We start from the raw sequence: 18,755 nt of genomic DNA on the forward strand, positions 1-18,755 counted from the left end.
GAGACCAAACTTCATTTCTATCAAATTCTGCCAGTTCTTCCTACATGGTTGTAATCCATTTAGCATGATCTAGTGCTTCCTTGATGTATTTGGGTTCAACCATGGAGATAAATTCCGAAAAATGACATTCGTTTTGAACACTTGTGGCAGAGCGAGTTTGTACACCAGCGTTTGGTTTTCCGATTACTTGGTTCAGAGGATGATCCTTGGTCCAGACATGTAACCTTGGAAGTTCTTGAGCAGCAGACGATTCAATATCTATAGTAGGATTGAGTTGCTCCCCCTGAATGGTTTGAACCTGAGGGTGACGCTCCTCCTGAACTTCTGAACCAGAGAGGTTGACATCATCAGAAGGGAACTCAAAGAAATTTTCATTATCATCAATGTTGATAGGATTGGAGTCGTCGAAATCAGCAGCTGCATCTTGGAAACCATCCACATTTGATTCAAGATAGGGTTGACTAATCTCCCCCTCAACCTCCTCAACCTGAGAAGGTTGAAACGGTTCGGAATCAAATGGAGAAAGAGAGGGAAGAGGACCGGAAATAGATTGAGAAACAGGAGATTCCGAAGTTGAAATTTGCCATGTTATCATCATCTCCAGATGACCAATATCCTTCAACATCCCTTGATACAGTTGTTACGAAAGCTTTTTCACTTTTTGTCATCTCTTGAGCTCTTCGGGCATAGTAAGCAGATTCTTTGATCTTTGGTTTTTGCGGAGCTTCAGCCAAGCAATTGTAAGACCTGGTTCCTGGTATGTATTTAATTCCAAGTATTATTGTATTTTACCATGGGACTCGACGAGTTGAAGGCTTAACTCGTCGAGTTGACTCGGCTTTGCGCGCGGATTTTAAGTGACCTACTCGACGAGTCGGGAGACCGACTCGGCGAGTAGGAGCTGTCTGAGTGAAACCCTAAATTTGAGGGTTTACACCCTATTTAAACAACCTATCTCCTCCCATATCAGCCTCCATCATCCTTCACACTTCCAGAAGACCTTAAACTGAAACCCTAGCCTTGTTTGAGTGCTCTTAAGCCATTTTTGTGCATTCTTTGGTGATTGTGAAGCTTGAGAAGAAGAAAGGAGCTTGGAAGTTCCAGTTGAAGCTACAAGATCCAGAGATTGTGTTTCATCTCCAGCTCATTTAAGGTAAAAAGCTTCAATCTTGACTTTCCATGTGTTTAATCATCTTTAGGGCTTGGGTTTTGGTATCTTTAGGGCATTTCTAAGTCATTTTCGGGTTGTGGGGTGTAATGTGAAGTTATGGCTTCAGATCTTGGACTTTGGAAGGGTCTCATGGCATAAAGGTGCCAACTCTATGGCCATGAGAGCCCCATGCATCTTGTAGGTCTCATTTTTGGTCCTTTTGAGCTTAAAGACCCATTCATGGACGTAAAGTTCGTGACTTTACGTGTTATATCGACCCTAGGAGGTCAGATCTACCCTTTGGATGAGATGGGCTCAACAGAAATCGAGTTTATGGACATGGACTTAATGGACTCGGCGAGTTGTTCTTGGGACTCGGCGAGTCGGGAAATGGTTCCCCGACCTTTGCTGTTTTGAGGAGTCTGGTTGAGTCTAGAAGAGGACTCAACAAAGATGGACGTGATTATAAGACCTGGAAATCATGGGACTCGACGAGTGTATGAACAAACTCGGCGAGCCCAAGGCAATCTCCCAACCCATGAAGATGGACTCGACGAGTTGTTCATACAACTCGGCGAGTCATAGACTGAACACATTCTTATGAGGGATGTTGAGAGAAAAACTTGAGACACACTTGAACAAACGATAGAACAAGTATAGTTGCGGAATAGTTTATCTCAAAGGATCTAAAAGCTCAACAATAATAAGTTAATGAGTTAGATAGTTAGAGAGTTAGTTGCGGAAAAGTAAGAAATATAAATGGCAGCAGGTGATATATCAAGTATACACATAAGTTGATTCATAACATGGAATGCATTCAGACCAAGTTAATAAGCGAGATCAAACTTAGTGATAAAGTCACGAATGACTTGCTCCGAAGAGAAGTAGTAATTAGTTACGTTCTAGAGAAGTTTGAGAGTAAGAAGAGATGCGTAATCAGATAAAAGATAAAGATAGAAATGATAGCATCGAAGTTGTTATTGAATAAGTAAGAATGAGCTCTATTTATAGAGTCTCAAGAATTACATGGGATCAGTTCTCTAAGAGTAGCCATGAAAGGCATACTGGACAATAGAGAGTATTACAGAAAAGTAGATAAAGTTAAACTAAGTAAAATAAGTGAGACTGCGGTTGGATAGATGACTTCGGATAAGGCTGCTGAGGAAGGTCTGACTGCGGATGCTTGAGGACCGCGGTAGATGAAGTTTAAGAGGGTCACTTTTATGATTCAACAATTTCCCCCTAAGTGACCTCTTTAACTTTTCTTTAGCTATCAAGTTTTAGAAACTTGATCAGTATCCACCAAAATTTCCTGATATTTTCCAACCAGGTGATCCTTCTCAAAATCTTGAACTTGACTTCGGCAGTTGTGTGTTTTGACTTTTCAACTGCGGTTCGACAAACTTCAATCTGTTTTCTTGTGAGGCGGTTCATGGCAGTCATCGGAATAAAGTATTTGGTATCATTGAGTTTCCGTTTAAAGATGACTCGAAGATCTGGGAAGTTTGTTGCACCTAGGGATCTTTCTTGGAATCCTTCAGTAATCATGGGTGCGGGGTCAAGTGGTGGAAGATCAAATTTTGTGGCTAGGATAAGGTGAATGTCTGCATCAATTTTGGCAAAATCACAGACAGTTTCCTTCAAGAAAATACTTGCCCTCTCAAGTGCTATCTTCATCTTCGGATGCTTTTCGGATTTGTTCTGGAACACCTTGGCTATCAGAAAGACTTCTTCAGGGTTCATGCATGAGAAGTCAGCCTGGGTGCGGACATAGTCCTGATTCCTTCTTGTGAGAGTGTATTGGATGAAGTCAGCTTTCATGAACTTCTGGGGCTTGTAGTTCTTGACTGCGGATGGTCTATCATTCGACCAGATTTTCTCTATGGAAGAAGCATGTTTGACATAGAATCGATTAAGTCTTTCGAATTCCATAGGCAGTCTCTTGTGGTCAGGCAGGTTGCGATCAAAGGGCTCAAATACTGTGAAGTATTTAGCATTGGGAGAGATTGGGACATCCCAATAACCATCAGAAGGGGGTTCAGCATATGTAAGATAAGGCTTGTAATGATCATCCAGCAGTCTGCGGTGGGGATTGATCCAGGAATTTACTAAGGATTCATCCAAAGTAATGTCAAATCCATTTTCTCTCCAGATGAGGTCCATGAACTTGGCTGCTTTCCAGTCTTTCTTCTTTTGTTGCGTTGCGGGGGAGTCATTTGAGTGCTCAGATGACATGTTGGATGCAAGATTTTTGAAGTGGGGAGGGGTCTCTGGTCGCTCAGGAGAAGGAGTTTTTTGAGTGATCTCCTTTTGCGGTGGAGACTGGCGGTGGTGGCATCTGATGAGATGGTTGCGGTGAAGGATCTTTCTCAGTTATGATGGGGGGACTTTGATGATGAGAAGCACTGTTGGATTGATGTACTTCTTCATTATGATCTTTTTCACGATGGTCTTCTTCACTTCCCCCTCTTGAGGAGTTCAGACACGGAGCCTCCTCAAGCCATTATTTGAGACCATTGACCTTGGCACACACCTCCTGGAATTGGGCTTTAAGGGCATCAGCCAGTTGCTGATTGTCTGGGATGGTGGTGTTGAAAAGTAGGCGATGAATCTCCTTTGTGAGTTGTAGAATTTCAGGACCATGGAAATTGGACGTTAGGGATCGTTGAAGTTTGTTGATGGTTGCATGAAGGACTGAGATAGTGGACTCATATGCAGTGTGAGTCTCATCAATCAGTTTTTGAGATTGAGTTGACTGGTCCACAATGGCTGCTTGTAAGTCTTTCTTGATTGCGGATACCTCAGAGATGACGCGCTCCGCAGCAGCCATGAATTGCTTGTGGTCATCTTGGCGACTTAAATCCAGGGATCGGATTCCCATTTCAACCTTCAGGGAAACACACTCAGCAGCCAATCTTTCACGGGTTTCCAGTCTTTCAATGCGTTCGATCAAGGACTGCGGTCCGGGATTGTCTTCTGGTTGCGGTTGTGTTGGCCTAACCGCAGCGAGACTTTGGTCGACTTTAGCTTGCAGACTGAGGAACTCTTTTCTCGTCACCGCATTCTTCTTCTTCTTCTTCTTTGCTTTTGGCTTGGAGGTTGAGTGTTGAGAACCACTCGATTCTTCTTCTTCATCAAAAATCACCAGATCATCATTAGAAGGGTTAGGTTGATTTACCTCATTTAGATCAAAATCGTCGAAGCCAAAAGTGGGAGCTGAGCTAACTTCGACTGCGGTTCCTTCTTCTTGAGAATCACGAACAGATGGAGTTGGAGGGGGCTTTGAGGGAGTTTGATCAGCAGTCGCATCTTGAGCTTTGCGGATTGTATCAGCCATGTCGTCCATCCAGGCTTGAACTTTGCAGATTGTAGATACGGTATTGGCATTATTGATTGCGTCTGCCCAATACTTCGCTACGGACTGAATCTCTTATTGTTTTTGATGGGTTTTTGAGCATTCTAACACTCCTATGGTGTACATGCAACCCTAGAAACCTTGGATCTATGTTTGACTAAGATACATGCAAATAATTATTTTTCCAAGGTTCTTATCCTAACTAGCATGGCATGGGGTACTTGAATAAAATAAAACTAGTAGAATTACTTACCTTGTAGTAGTAGTTGATTGCTTGGAGTTTGAGAGCCTAACACCAATAATGTGGATGCCTCAAATGGAAGTCACAAATCACCACAAACTTGGAAACTTGAGAGAATAGTCATAAACTTCTTGAAATCGGCCCTCTTAGTTTACACACATCAACTAGTGCAATTTCAAGAACCAAAGCCTCCTTTATATAGTGTGGTGGATTAGGGTTACATCCATGTAAACCCTAATACCCATGTCTTTTCATTTCCATGAGATCCATGGGTTAAAGCTCCATGGAGTATCCATGGACTTTCCATGCAAGCCTAGCCCATTCCAAATAAGCATTAGCCCACACTATATAAATACAAGAGCCCATATTTAATTAGTCATACTTTTGATCTCTAAATTAATTCTAAATTAATTATAGATCAATACTAATTAAATAATATGATTTTATATTAATATATTAGGACTTATAATATATTAATAAATCATAACTTATACTATTCTCAAACGATTATCCATAAATTGTTCGGGTGAAGTGCAACCCAAATGGACCATGCCGGGTCGGGTCAAGTACATACCAAATATAGTTATGGACTTAGACACTATATCCAACAGTCTCCCACTTGGATAAGTCTAATAACTATAGTTGCAAGTATGACTTCAGGAACCGATCAGCAATCGTATCTCTTTAAACTCTGTTGAACTATGAAGCGCCATTTTAGATAAGTGATCATATAATCCTCTGTTCTAGATATCAGCCGGACAAATACATGGAACATGGTCTTGCTTATTGTCCAGCATTTGTTTCCCGATTTCCGATTTGTTTGACATAGAACTTAACTGAACACATCAATTTAGTTCTGACCGGGCCCGGTACATAGGTCAAAACAAAATCATCGAGGGGCCCAGATATCGCTTCTAATCCTAGAAGGAACAGATAAACTTCGACTCATATGTTTGCTCTACTACTTGTTGAATTACACACAAAAGCACGGTTTATAACATCGAGTTACCAATGCGTTTTCGTGCAATCAATGCATAACCAACTCATAGGCAACAAATCATATCTCTAGGTTTGAAGACTTATATGATATTACCGTCTCACGATCACTCGAGATAAATTCCATGAAGTGATACAAGTGAGTGTGGGTTGAATCCAATACTCAGAACTTATGAGCACTCATGAGTGTTGTAGCCCCGCTTTGTCTAACATCTTAGACCTCTACAAGCCAACCCATGACAGTCTTGATTCATATCTACTTCCAACATATGACCGACTGTGGAGAGTTTGAATAATATGATATAAACCATAACATAATTATTCTGGAAGTCAAAACATGCAAAAAGAAATAATAGTAAACGATTGACAAGAGATAGCAACACTTTACTCATAAATAACAGCTTTTATTTATCATCAAATGTCAATTACATTTTACAAATTTCAAGATTATCTAACTACTAAAACTAATATCATCCTTCAGCCCTATGCTCCGAGCATGCTGGAGATGCTTAGCCCGAGTCAGTCCCTTCGTGAGAGGATCTGCTGGGTTCTCATCCGATGATACCCTCTTTGCCACGAGGATTCCTTCTTCTATTCGATGTCTGATGAAGTGATATTTTCTGTCAATGTGTCTGGATCTCCCATGATCTCTTGGTTCCTTGGCTAAGGCAACCGCACTATTGCTGTCACATAAAATCTCCATTGGCTCCTTTATAGCTGGTACAACTCCAAGGTCTCCGATGAAGTTCTTTAGCCATATAGCCTCCTTTGCTGCCTCGCTTGCTGCTATATACTCTGATTCACAAGTGGAATCAGCCACTGTCTCCTGCTTGGAACTTTTCCAAGTAATTGCCCCTCCGTTTAGAGTAAAGACCCAGCCCGACTGAGAGCGGAAATTATCCCTGTCAGTCTGAAAGCTAGCATCACTGTACCCTACAACTCTCAAGTCCTCACTGCCACCGAGGGTAAGGACCCAGTCCTTAGTCCTCCGTAGGTACTTGAGGATATTCTTTACCGCAGTCCAGTGTGCCTTGCCAGGGTTCCCCTGATACCTGCTAACCATGCTCAAAGCAAAGGCTACATCAGGTCGAGTACACGTCATAGCATACATGATCGATCCTACAGCTGAAGCATAAGGTATTCGACTCATTTCTGCTATCTCAGCCTCAGTACTAGGGCTTTGTGTCTTACTCAATCTGGCGTTACTCTGGATGGGTAACTCTCCTTTCTTGGAGTTATGCATGTTGAACCTTTTCAACACTTTGTCCACATAGGTGCTTTGACTAAGTCCAATTAGTCTTTTACTCCTGTTTCTCAAAATCCTTATCCCTAGGATATAGGCAGCTTCTCCAAGGTCCTTCATAGCGAAACACTTCCCAAGCCAGGACTTTACTTCCTGCAGGGTTGGGATGTCATTTCCTATGAGTAGTATGGCATCCACATACAGTACCAAAAAGCTGACTATACTCCCACTAGCCTTGATATAGACACAAGATTCATCTTCACTCCTTGAAAAGCCAAATTCTTTGACTTTCTCATCAAAGCAAAGATTCCATCTGCGAGGTGCCTGTTTTAATCCATAAATAGATTTCTCGAGCTTACACACTCTACTGGGGTACTCTGTACTGACAAAACCCTCTGGCTGAACCATGTAAACATCTTCAGCCAACTTTCCATTAAGGAAAGCGGTTTTGACATCCATTTTCCATATTTCATAATCATGAAATGCAACAATGGCTAACAGAACCCTAATAGACTTAATCTTGGCCACTGGTGAAAAGGTCTCATCATAATCAACTCCCGGAGTTTGAGAATAACCCTTTGCAACCAGTCGTGCCTTATAAGTGTGTACATTACCATCCATGTCGGTCTTCTTCTTGAAGATCCATTTGCACCCAACTATCTTACGATCAGGTACATTGTCAACCAAGTTCCAAACTTGATTGTCATACATGGACTGTATCTCGCTATCCATAGCCTCTTTCCATTTAGCAGCCTCAGGGCCTGCCATGTCTTCCGTGTAGCTGGTAGGCTCATCCAGATTTACCAGTGTGTTATCACTGATAAGTGTCTCACCTTCTGCAGTAATATGAAAACCATAATAATGCTCAGGTGCATTCCTAACTCTGGTGGAACGCCTCAGAGGTATAGATTCTTCAGTCGGCTCAACAGGAGTTTCCTCCTCAGGTTGAGGGCTAGGGTTTGAGGTTCCTTCACCACTTGACTCTTGAATTTCCTCAAGGTCAATTTGCCTCCCACTGTCTCCTTGGCTCATGAATTCTCTCTCTCGAAAGAATCCTCTTCTTGCTACAAAGACCACATTATCACTGGGTCTGTAGAAGATGTAACCAAAGGATTTATGTGGGTAGCCGATGAAAATACACCATTCGCTTCGAGGTTCGAGCTTATCATGAGTCTCGCGTCTCACGAAAGCCTCGCAACCCCAAATCTTGATGTGGTCTAGATTGGGAACTTTTTCAGTCCACACCTCGTGAGGTGTTTTGGCAACCTTCTTTATAGGGACTAGATTAAGGATATGGGCGGCAGTCTCTAAGGCATACCCCTAAAATGAGATTGGTAGCGAAGCTCGACTCATCATGGAACGAACCATGTCCAACAAGGTCCGATTGCGCCTCTCAGCTACACCATTCAACTTTGGTGTCCTAGGAGGTGTCAATTGTGAGACAATCCCACATTCCTTAAGATAGTCAAGGAAATCAGTACTAAGATACTCACCACCACGATCGGATCGAAGTATCTTAATGTTCCTGCCCAACTGATTCTCCACTTCTTGCTTAAACTCTTTGAATTTCACAAAGGTTTCTGACTTATGCTTGATTAGGTAGACATATCCATATCTACTAAAATCGTCAGTAAAAGTCACATGGAACCGATTAGCATCTCTTGTGACGGTTCTGAAGGGTCCACACACATCCGTGTGTATGAGGTCCAACAAACCTTCACCCCTAGCACAAGTGCCAGTAAAAGGTGACTTTGTCATTTTACCAAGGCACTTGACTCTACAAAACTCAATAGTTTCTTACAAATGTTAGGAATGATGAATCCGGACCCACAATTCTTCTTGAATTGTCAGGTACCGCAGACCATGCTTGGTCTCTGTTGCGGTCCTAACTGAAGTTACTTATGATAGATGGTTTTGATACATCCTGTGTACCGCAACCATATATCATATTTATCCTTCAATGGTCCTTATTGTTTGTTATTACTAATCGTTGTTTAAGTGTTCTTCTCAGTTCTTCTACCGCAGTCATCCATCCGATGGCAGTTGATCCATCCGCAATAATGTATCAATCCGCAGTCACTATGATTGATTTTCAAACTGTTTCATATTTAAAAAAAACATGGTGTGCTATTTAATGATCCTTCATTAAATAGAGAAAACATTAAAAAAACATTCTTTGTGTAACTGTCCCATTCTTTTTGAAAAACCTTGTGTCGGACCTATTTTAGGTATGATGACAAAAAGAACGATTTCCCAAAATCAAATCCTTTTTAAACTGTCTCTTCCTATTACCCCAACACGTCCAATCCGTTACAACTTCCCTTTCTACACAACAGATTAATCCCTACCTCACCACACGTTCTTCAGACGTGGTGTTGATTTCTGACACTTCATTAAATGCCAACCCTTTTTAGTAAATCTCGAAAAATAACTTAAACCCTTTTTCTTAATCTGTGGCTGAGATTTCCCCTTTCTAATCCAAGAAAAATACCCAAACGTTTTTTTACTTAGGGTAAAATCAATTACCGTTCCAAATCATTAACCGTTCCAAATCCCACACTATAAAACCCCCTTCTTCTTCCCCAAGAAAAGGTTACGCTTTCTGAACATCGAACTTACTCTCCATCTTTCTTGCACTCTGTTTATGCAACTTTCTTCAAACACTCAAAAAAATGGTGAAATCAGGCGTTTCGAAGAAACTCTCCAAGGCCTCTGCCTCTGCAAACCCAACTGGTTCTGATTCTGCAACAAGAAACCCAATGCCTACGATTGCTTCAAGCAATTTTAGGGTTGTGTTCGAAGAGCATTCCTCCTACAATGCTCCGATCAAGCTAATGATCAAGTTCTTAACCAATCACCCTCTATTTGGCCCCTTCGATGCATTCAACGACGTAGTTCCTCTTTCAACCTTGTTCAAGTGTGCATTCTCTGCTTACAGACCCCTCGAGAACCCTCAAGAGGTGCATCTGAACTTAGTGAACGATTCTTTGGTCATTCTGAACAAAGAAAAATTTCTCAACGCCATTAATCTGCTGGTTCATCCTTCAACCAAGATTTCCACTCCAAGCATGGCGGACATCATTTCTGCACTTTATCAGATGGGTTACCAAAAGAAGATTAAAGGCATAGGCAAATTCAAGAAGAATCAACTGCCTGAGGTATGGCAATTTGTTTGCCATTTTGTGATCCTCAACCTCTCTGGCAGAACCGGAGGCACGGATAATATGGGTCTCAAGCTCCTGGAGTTGGTGTGGAGCATTTTCACTGGCCATGACGTCAACTACGGTCAGATTCTATGGGACGACTTCTTGCAATACATTCCCAAAGAAAGCCCAAGATAAAACCCTACCGAACTCATATTTGCTAGGTTCTGGTCTCTATGCATCTCAGATCTTCATGCGGATGCAGGACTTAGCATGGGCAACGACACCAATCTCTTTATCACCAAAGATCTCAAAAGGTACAATCCTTCTTCTGATCAATCTGCTTTTGGACCTATCAGACGACTACCAGTCCACATTCTCTCTACTCTTGGTCTTGAGACTGCTGATGTCACAGACCATATAGAGGCCACAGCCTGTTTTGTACAAAACCGAAGCATTGTATGCAAACGCCTCAACAAAACACCGTATGAGGGCCTCAACAACCACAAGCCAAATGTCTGATTCTTCCATATATTTGGGTGTAGATGTTTCGTAATCAACAACAGAGATCATCTCAACAAATTCGCACCAAAGTCTGATGAAGGCATCTTCCTTGGCTACTCCACTAACAAAGTTGCTTATCGAGTTCTCATTAGACGCACAAGGTTGATAATTGAAAGCTTCGATGTGAAATTTGATGACTATCACATCCGCAACACCGCTCCATCAACCGAAACCACAACAATTCTAGAAAGTGATATTCCTGCCTCTTCGGGTCCACTAAATCTAATTGAAGTAAACTATGACGATCTCTTCGACCCTGTAGAAACAGCCAAGTTATCCGAAGTTCTTGTGTCCTTGGAAGCTCAGCAGCAGCATGCTGATGTATCTGGTCCCACACTGACCGATGAAGTATCACTAAATACTTCCACCTCGTCGGTTGAGGGGGACAACTCCGGACCATGCAACAACCATCGAGGTTCCAGTACTAGAAGATGTAGCTCCAATCATCCGCAAAGATGTTCAACTCTCAAACGATTCTTTGGACTCGGATGATGAAAACATAGAGAACATTAACACAAGAACAGATTCAAGGATTATCACACTCCCATCCGCAATCCAGGGGGAACCTTCGCAGGTTCAAGGGGAACTCCCGTCTGCACTTCAGGAGGAACCTTCATCATCTGCCCAAGAAAACTCTGATCCCTCCTTCCCAGTTCAAGACAATTTAGCAGGATGTTCTCAAGTCTAGGGGGAACTGCCGTCTCCAACTGCAGAGTCTTCCGATATTGAAGACATTCCCTCCACCACAGCTGCTGATCATTTACAACCCCGTCTACATGTTTGGACGAAGGACCACCCACCAGGTCAAATCATCGTCAAACGATCCGCAGGTATCCAAACTCGATCTTTCAAGGATTTATCTGATCACTATCACTATGCAGCATTTATGTCCTCGGTCGAGCCCAGAACGATCAAAGAAGCACTACTAGAACCAGATTGGATATCCGCAATGCAAGAAGAGCTAGAAGAATTCAAAAGAAACAAAGTATGGCAGCTCGTTCCGAAGCCGCAAGGTCACACCATTATTGGTACTATATGGGTGTACAAGAATAAGTTAGATGAATCCAGTGCAGTCATCAGAAACAAGGCAAGACTAGTTGCCAAGGGATATAGTCAACTTGAAGGTATTGACTATGATGAAACGTATGCTCCGGTAGCAAGAATGGAAGCCATCCGGATCTTCTTAGCATACGCAGCTCACAAGAATATAAAGGTTCATCAAATGGATGTGAAAAGTGCTTTTCTCAACGGTGAATTAAAAGAGGAGGTTTATCTTCAGCAACCTCCGGGCTTCGAAAGTCTTGAATTTCCAGACCACTGCTACAAGCTTGAAAAAGCAGTCTACGGTCTAAAACAAGCCCCAAGAGCATGGTACGAGACTCTCTCTGAATTTCTTGTCTCGTCCGGATACAAAAGAGGAGTGATTGATCCCACTTTATTTAGAAAAGCAAATGGTGATCATCTAATGCTGGTACAAATATATGTGGATGATATCATCTTCGGCTCCACTGATCAAAATATGGTGAATGAATTTGCTAAACTCATGACCAACAAGTTCCAAATGAGCATGAATAGAGAGATTAACTTCTTTCTAGGACTTCAAGTGAAACAAGTCCCTCAAGGGATATTCATTCATCATGAGAAATACACCTCTGAACTATTAAAGAAGTATTCAATGGACAACTGTTCTTCGGCTAAGGTCCCCATGGCCTTCGGATATAAGATATCTGCTGATCCCTCAGGCGAATCAGTCGATCACAAGACTTATAGAGGTATTATCGGCTCATTGATGTACCTCACAGCAAGCCGACCAGATATCGTCTTTGCAACAGGTGTATGCGCAAGGTACCAGGCTGACCTAAAAGTGTCTCACATGACCGCAGCCAAGCATATTCTACGGTACTTAAAGGGTAGCAAGACTCTTAGCTTATGGTACCCTGCAGGGAATGACTTCAGTCTACAAGCATTCACCGATGCGGATCATGCCGGATGTCGACTGGATCGTAAAAGCACCTCCGTTGGATGTCAATTTCTGGGTGGAAGACTCGTCAGCTGGTCGTCAAGAAAACAAAATTGTGTGTCATTGTCTACCGCAGAAGCTGAATATGTGGCCGCAGCCAGCTGTTGTTCTCAGGTCTTATGGATGAAAACTCAACTATTGGACTATGGATACAGAATGCTGCGGATACCAATCTATTGTGACTTTGAAAGTGCTATAGCGATTTCTCATAATCCCATACAGCACTCCAAGACCAAGCATATTGAACTACGGTATCACTTCATCAAAGACCACATCCTGAAAGGTAACATTGAACTGATTTTTGTTCACACTCATGAAGAGATTGCTGATGTATTCACAAAGGCACTTGACTCTACAAAACTCAACAGTTTCTTACAAATGTTAGGAATGATGAATCCGGACCCACAATTCTTCTTGAATTGTTAGGTACCGCAGACCATCCTTAGTCTCTGTTGCGATCCTAACTGAAGTTACTTATGATAGATGGTTTTGATACATCCTGTGTACCGCAACCATATATCATATTTATCCTTTAATGGTCCTTATTGTTTGTTATTACTAATCGTTGTTCAAGTGTTCTTCTCAGTTCTTCTACCGCAGTCATCCATCCAATGGCAGTTGATCCATCCGCAATGATGTATCAATCCGTAGTCACTTTGATTGATTTTCAAACTGTTTCATATTTTTTTTAAAAAAAAAAACATGGTGTGCTATTTAATGATCCTTCATTAAATAGAGAAAACATTAAAAAAAACATTCTTTGTGTAACTGTCCCATTCTTTTTGAATAAACCTTGTGTCAGACCTATTTTAGGTATGATGACAAAAAGAGCGATTTCCCAAAATCAAATCCTTTTTAAACTGTCTCTTCCTATTACCCCAAAACGTCTAATCCGTTACAACTTCCCATTTACATAACGGATTAATCCCTACCTCACCACACGTTCTTCAGACGTGGTGTTGATTTCTGACACTTCATTAAATGCCAACCCTTTTTGGTATATCTCAAAAATATAGATTAAATCTTTCTTCTTAATCTGTGGATGAGATTATCTCTCTTAATCCAAGAAAAACACTCAAACGTTTTACCTAATTTCACTTAGGGTAAAATCGTTTCCCGCTCCAATTTAGCCACTATAAAACCCCCTTCTTCTTCCCCAAGAAAAGTTTACGCTTTCTGAACCTCGAACCTTTTTCTTGCACTCTGTTTTTCTCTTGCAAAGCTTCTTCAACTCCTAACAATGGTGAAATCAGGCATCTCCAAGAAACACTCCAAGGCATCTGGATCAGTAAACCCTACTGGTTCAGATTCTGCTTCAAGACACCCAACGCCAACGATTGCCTCAAGCAATTTTAGGGCTGTGTTCGAAGAGCATTCCTCCTACAATGCTCCAATCAAGCTAATGATCAAGTTCTTGACCAATCATCCCCTATTTGGCCCATTCGATTCATTCACAGACGTTGTTCCTCTTTCAAATCTGTTCAAATGTGCCTTCTCTGCTTACAGACCCCTCGAAAATCTTCAAGAAGTGCATCTTAATCTGGTGAACGATTCTTTGGTCATCCTGAACAAAGAAAAGTTCCTAAATGCCATCAATCTGCTTGTTCATCCCTCCACCAAGGTCTTTACTCCAAGCATGGCGGACATCACCTCAGCACTCTACCAAATGGGTTACTAGAAAAAGATCAAAGGAATCGGCGAATTCAAAAAGAATCAGCTGCCTGCGGTGTGGCAATTCGTTTGTCACTTTGTGATCCGCAGCCTCTCAGGCCGAACCAGAGGCACTGATAATATGGGTCTCAAGCTTCTGGAGTTGGTGTGGAGCATTTTTACTGGCCACGACGTTAACTACGGTCAGATCTTGTGGGATGACTTCTTGCAGTACATCCCCAAAGAGAGCCCAAGATAAAACCCTACCGAACACACATTTGCTAGGTTCTGGTCTCTATGCATCTCAGATCTTCATGCGGATGCAGGACTTAGCATGGGCAACGACACCAATCTCTTCATCACCAAAGATCTGAAAATGTACAATCCCTCCACTGATCAATCTATTTTTGGACCAATCTGAAGACTACCAGTCCATATTCTTTCTACCCTTGGTCTTGAGACTGCTGATGTCACAGACCATATAGAGGCTACGGAAGGTATTAGCCCATACCTTTCTACCCCGCCTCTACAAGCCACATCCGCACTCACCATTCCTGGTAGTACCGCAGTCCCATCCTCCACCACTCTCTCCAAACTTTCTCAAAGACGCAAACAGTTAGTCTCAGCCCATCAAGGCCCCCGTAATGTTTCCAAGAAACAAAGAACCCCAAAGAAGAAAGATGCTCCCAAACGAGCTGAACCCTCAAAGAAACGAAAAATCACACAAACTGTGCCCTCGGATGACGAATCCACTGAAAGTGATTCTGATGAGGATGAACAACCCATCGCTATCCTAAAGAAAAGGAAAACCGATCCCACTGGCCAAATGCGTGACCGGACTGATACCTCAGCCTCTCAAAAGGCTCCGGTAGTCCTTGGGGTGGCCGCAGACCCATTCGACACCACAATTGAATACCACTCAGACACAAAAAAATGTGTCTGTTTCACCTCATCGTGGAGACTCACCCCCAGTTCACTCCCAAGAGGATGATATTGGTTCTCGCCCTAAGGTCTCCAGGGCCTCCCGTCTACACTTCTTTTCCACTGAGGAATTGAACTCCATACTTTTGTCTGTTCCCCAAACACTGCAAACACCTTCCCAACCGCAGGGCAATTCTTCAGCCCTTGCCAGAACTGAGCCGAGGCCAGACTTGACCCCGGGTCAAGGAGACCGAGGAAGCTCAGGAAATCCTACTCTGCTTACATCTATTACAGGTGGTTTAGGCACGGTGAGCACCAATGTGCAAGGATCTATGGACCCGAGGGACACCTCGGTGCGATACCAAGGATTTGACGGTGATGAATCGAATGATTCATGGTTACATTACACTCCAGTTTCTGACTCCGACATCAAGAAATATGCCGCTTTCCGTAGGGCATTCCAAGCAAGAAAGGATCAGCAAGTCAAGCAACTTCAACAGAAACAACAGGAAATTCAATCCGTAGCCAAGTACTGGGCGGACGCAATCAACAATGCCAACACCGTAGCCACCATCTTAAAAGTACAAGAGTGGATGACTGCAATGGCTGAGACGATTCAACAGACTCAGACCACTCTTGGTGGTGAAGGTACATCCAAGGTCCCTCCAGTTCCAACTCCAACTCCATCTGTTCGTGATTCTCAAGAAGAAGGAACCGCAGTCGAAGTTAGCTCAGCTCCCACATTTGGCTTCGACGATTTTGATCTAAATGAGGTAAATCAACCTAACCCTTCTGATGATGATCTGATGATTTTTTATGAAGAATAAGAATCGAGTGGTTCTCAACACCCAACCTCCAAGCCAAAAGAAAAGAAGAAGAAGAAGAAGAAGAATGCGGTGACCAGAAAAGAGTTCCTAAGTCTGCAAGCTAAAGTTGATCAAATTCTTGATGCGGTAAATCCCACTCAACCGCAACCAGAAGACATTCCAGGACCGCAGTCCTTAATAGAACGAATTGAAAGACTGGAAACCCGAGAAAGACTGGCTGCTGAGCGCATCTCTCTGAAGGTTGAAATGGGAATCAGATCCCTGGACATAAGTCGCCAAGCTGATCACAAGCAATTCATGGCTGCTGCGGAGCGCCTCATCTCTGAGGTATCCGCAATAAAAGCAGATTTACAAACAGCCATTGCGGACCAGTCCACTCATTCTCAAAAACTAATCGCTGAGACTCACAGTGCGTATGAGTCTACCATCTCTGTCCTTCAATCCACCATCAACAGACTCCAACGCTCTTTGTCTTCAAACTTTCATGGCCCCGAGATTCTTCAGCTGACAAAGGAGATTCACCACCTGCTGTTCAACACTGCCATCCCAGACAATCAGCAATTGGCTGATGCCCTTAAAGCCCAATTCCAGGAGGTGTATGCCAAAGTCGATGGTCTCAGACAATGGCTTGAGGATGCTCCAGTGTTGCATTCCTCAAGAGGGGGAAGTGATGAAGAAGACCATCATTCCAATAGCATTTCCCATCATCAAAGTCCCCCCATCATAACTGAGAAAGATCCTTCACCGCAACCATCTCATCAGACGTCACCACCGCATCAGTCTCCACTGCAAAAGGAGATCACTCAAAAAACTCCTTCTCCTGAGCGACCAGAGACCCCTCCCCACTTCAAAAATCTTGCATCCAACATGTCATCCGAGCACTCAAATGACTCCCCCGCAATGCAACAAAAGAAGAAAGACTGGAAAGCAGCCAAGTTCGCGGAGCTCATCTGGAGAGAAAACGGATTTGACATTACTATGGATGAATCCTTAGTAAATTCCTGGATCAATCCCCACCGAAGACTGCTGGATGATGATTACAAGCCTTATCTTACATATGCTGAACCCCCTTCTGATGGTTATTGGGATGTCCCAATCTCTCCCAATGCTAAATACTTCACAGTATTTGAGCCCTTTGACCGCAACCTGCCTGACCACAAGAGACTGCCTATGGAATTCGAAAGACTTAATCGATTCTATGCCAAACACGCTTCTTCCATAGTGAAAATCTGGTCGAATGATAGACCATCCGCAGTCAAGAACTACAAGCCCCGGAAGTTCATGAAAGCTGACTTCATCCAATACACTCTCACAAGAAGGAATCAGGACTATGTCCGCACCCAGGCTGACTTCCCATGCATGAACCCTGAAGAAGTCTTTCTGATAGCTAAGGTGTTCCAAAACAAATCCGAAAAGCATCCGAAGATGAAGATAGCACTTGAGAGGGCAAGTATTTTCTTGAAGGAAACTGTCTGTGATTTTGCCAAAATTGATGCAGACATTCACCCTATCCTAGCCACAAAATTTGATCTTCCACCACTTGACCCCGCACCCATGATTACTGAAGGATTCCAAGAAAGATCCCTAGGTGCAACAAACTTCCCAGATCTTGGAGTCATCTTCAAACGGAAACTCAATGATACCAAATACTTTATTCCGATGACTGCCATGAACCGCCTCACAAGAAAACAGATTGAAGTTTGACGAACCGCAGTTGAAAAGTCAAAACACACAACTGCCGAAGTCAAGTTCGAGATTTTGAGAATGATCACCTGGTTGGAAAATATCAGGAAATTTTGGTGGATACTGATCAAGTTTCTAAAACTTGATAACTGAAGAAAAGTTAAAGAGGTCACTTAGGGGAAATTGTTGAATCATAAAAAGTGACCCTCTTGAACTTCAGCCACCGCAGTCCTCAAGCATCCGCAGTCAGACCTTCCTCAGCAACCACACCCGAAGTCTTCATCAACCGCAGTCTCTATCTACTTAGTTTAACTTTATCTATTTTACTGTAATACTCTCTATTGTCCAGTATGCCTTGCATGGCTACTCTTAGAGATGTGATCCGATGTAATTCTTGAGACTCTATAAATAGAGCTCATTCTTACTTATTCAATACAACTTCGATGCTATCATTTCTATCTTTATCTTCTATCTGATTACGCATCTCTTCTTACTCTCAAACTTCACTAGAACATAACTAAATACAATCTCTCTTCGGAGCAAGTCACTTGTGACTTAATCACTAAGTTTGATCTCACTTACTAACTTGGTCTGAATACATTCCTTGTTATGAATCAACTTATGTGTATACTTGATATAACAATTGTTGTCATTTAAATTTCCTTACTTTTCCGCAACTAACTCTCTAACTATCTAACTCTAACTTATTATTATTATTGTTGAGGTTTTAGATCCTTCGAGATTAACTATTCCGCAATTATACTTGTTCTAACATTTGTTCAAGTGTGTCTCAAGTTTTTCTCTCAACAAAGGAGGAACACCATAAGAGTGAGCGTATTGTGGGACATGTTTCCTCCTTTGATTATGACAGTCGGGGGTTGTTGACGCTACACCGTAGAGTGTGGGTCCCATATCATGGGGGTGTGCATCAAGTATTGATGGAGGAGGCGCACAAATCCAGA

The sequence above is a fragment of the Lactuca virosa genome, chromosome 5 (assembly GCF_052849685.1).
Source record: "Lactuca virosa cultivar CGN04683 chromosome 5, Lactuca_virosa_CGN04683_v6, whole genome shotgun sequence".
Taxonomy (NCBI): domain Eukaryota; kingdom Viridiplantae; phylum Streptophyta; class Magnoliopsida; order Asterales; family Asteraceae; genus Lactuca; species Lactuca virosa.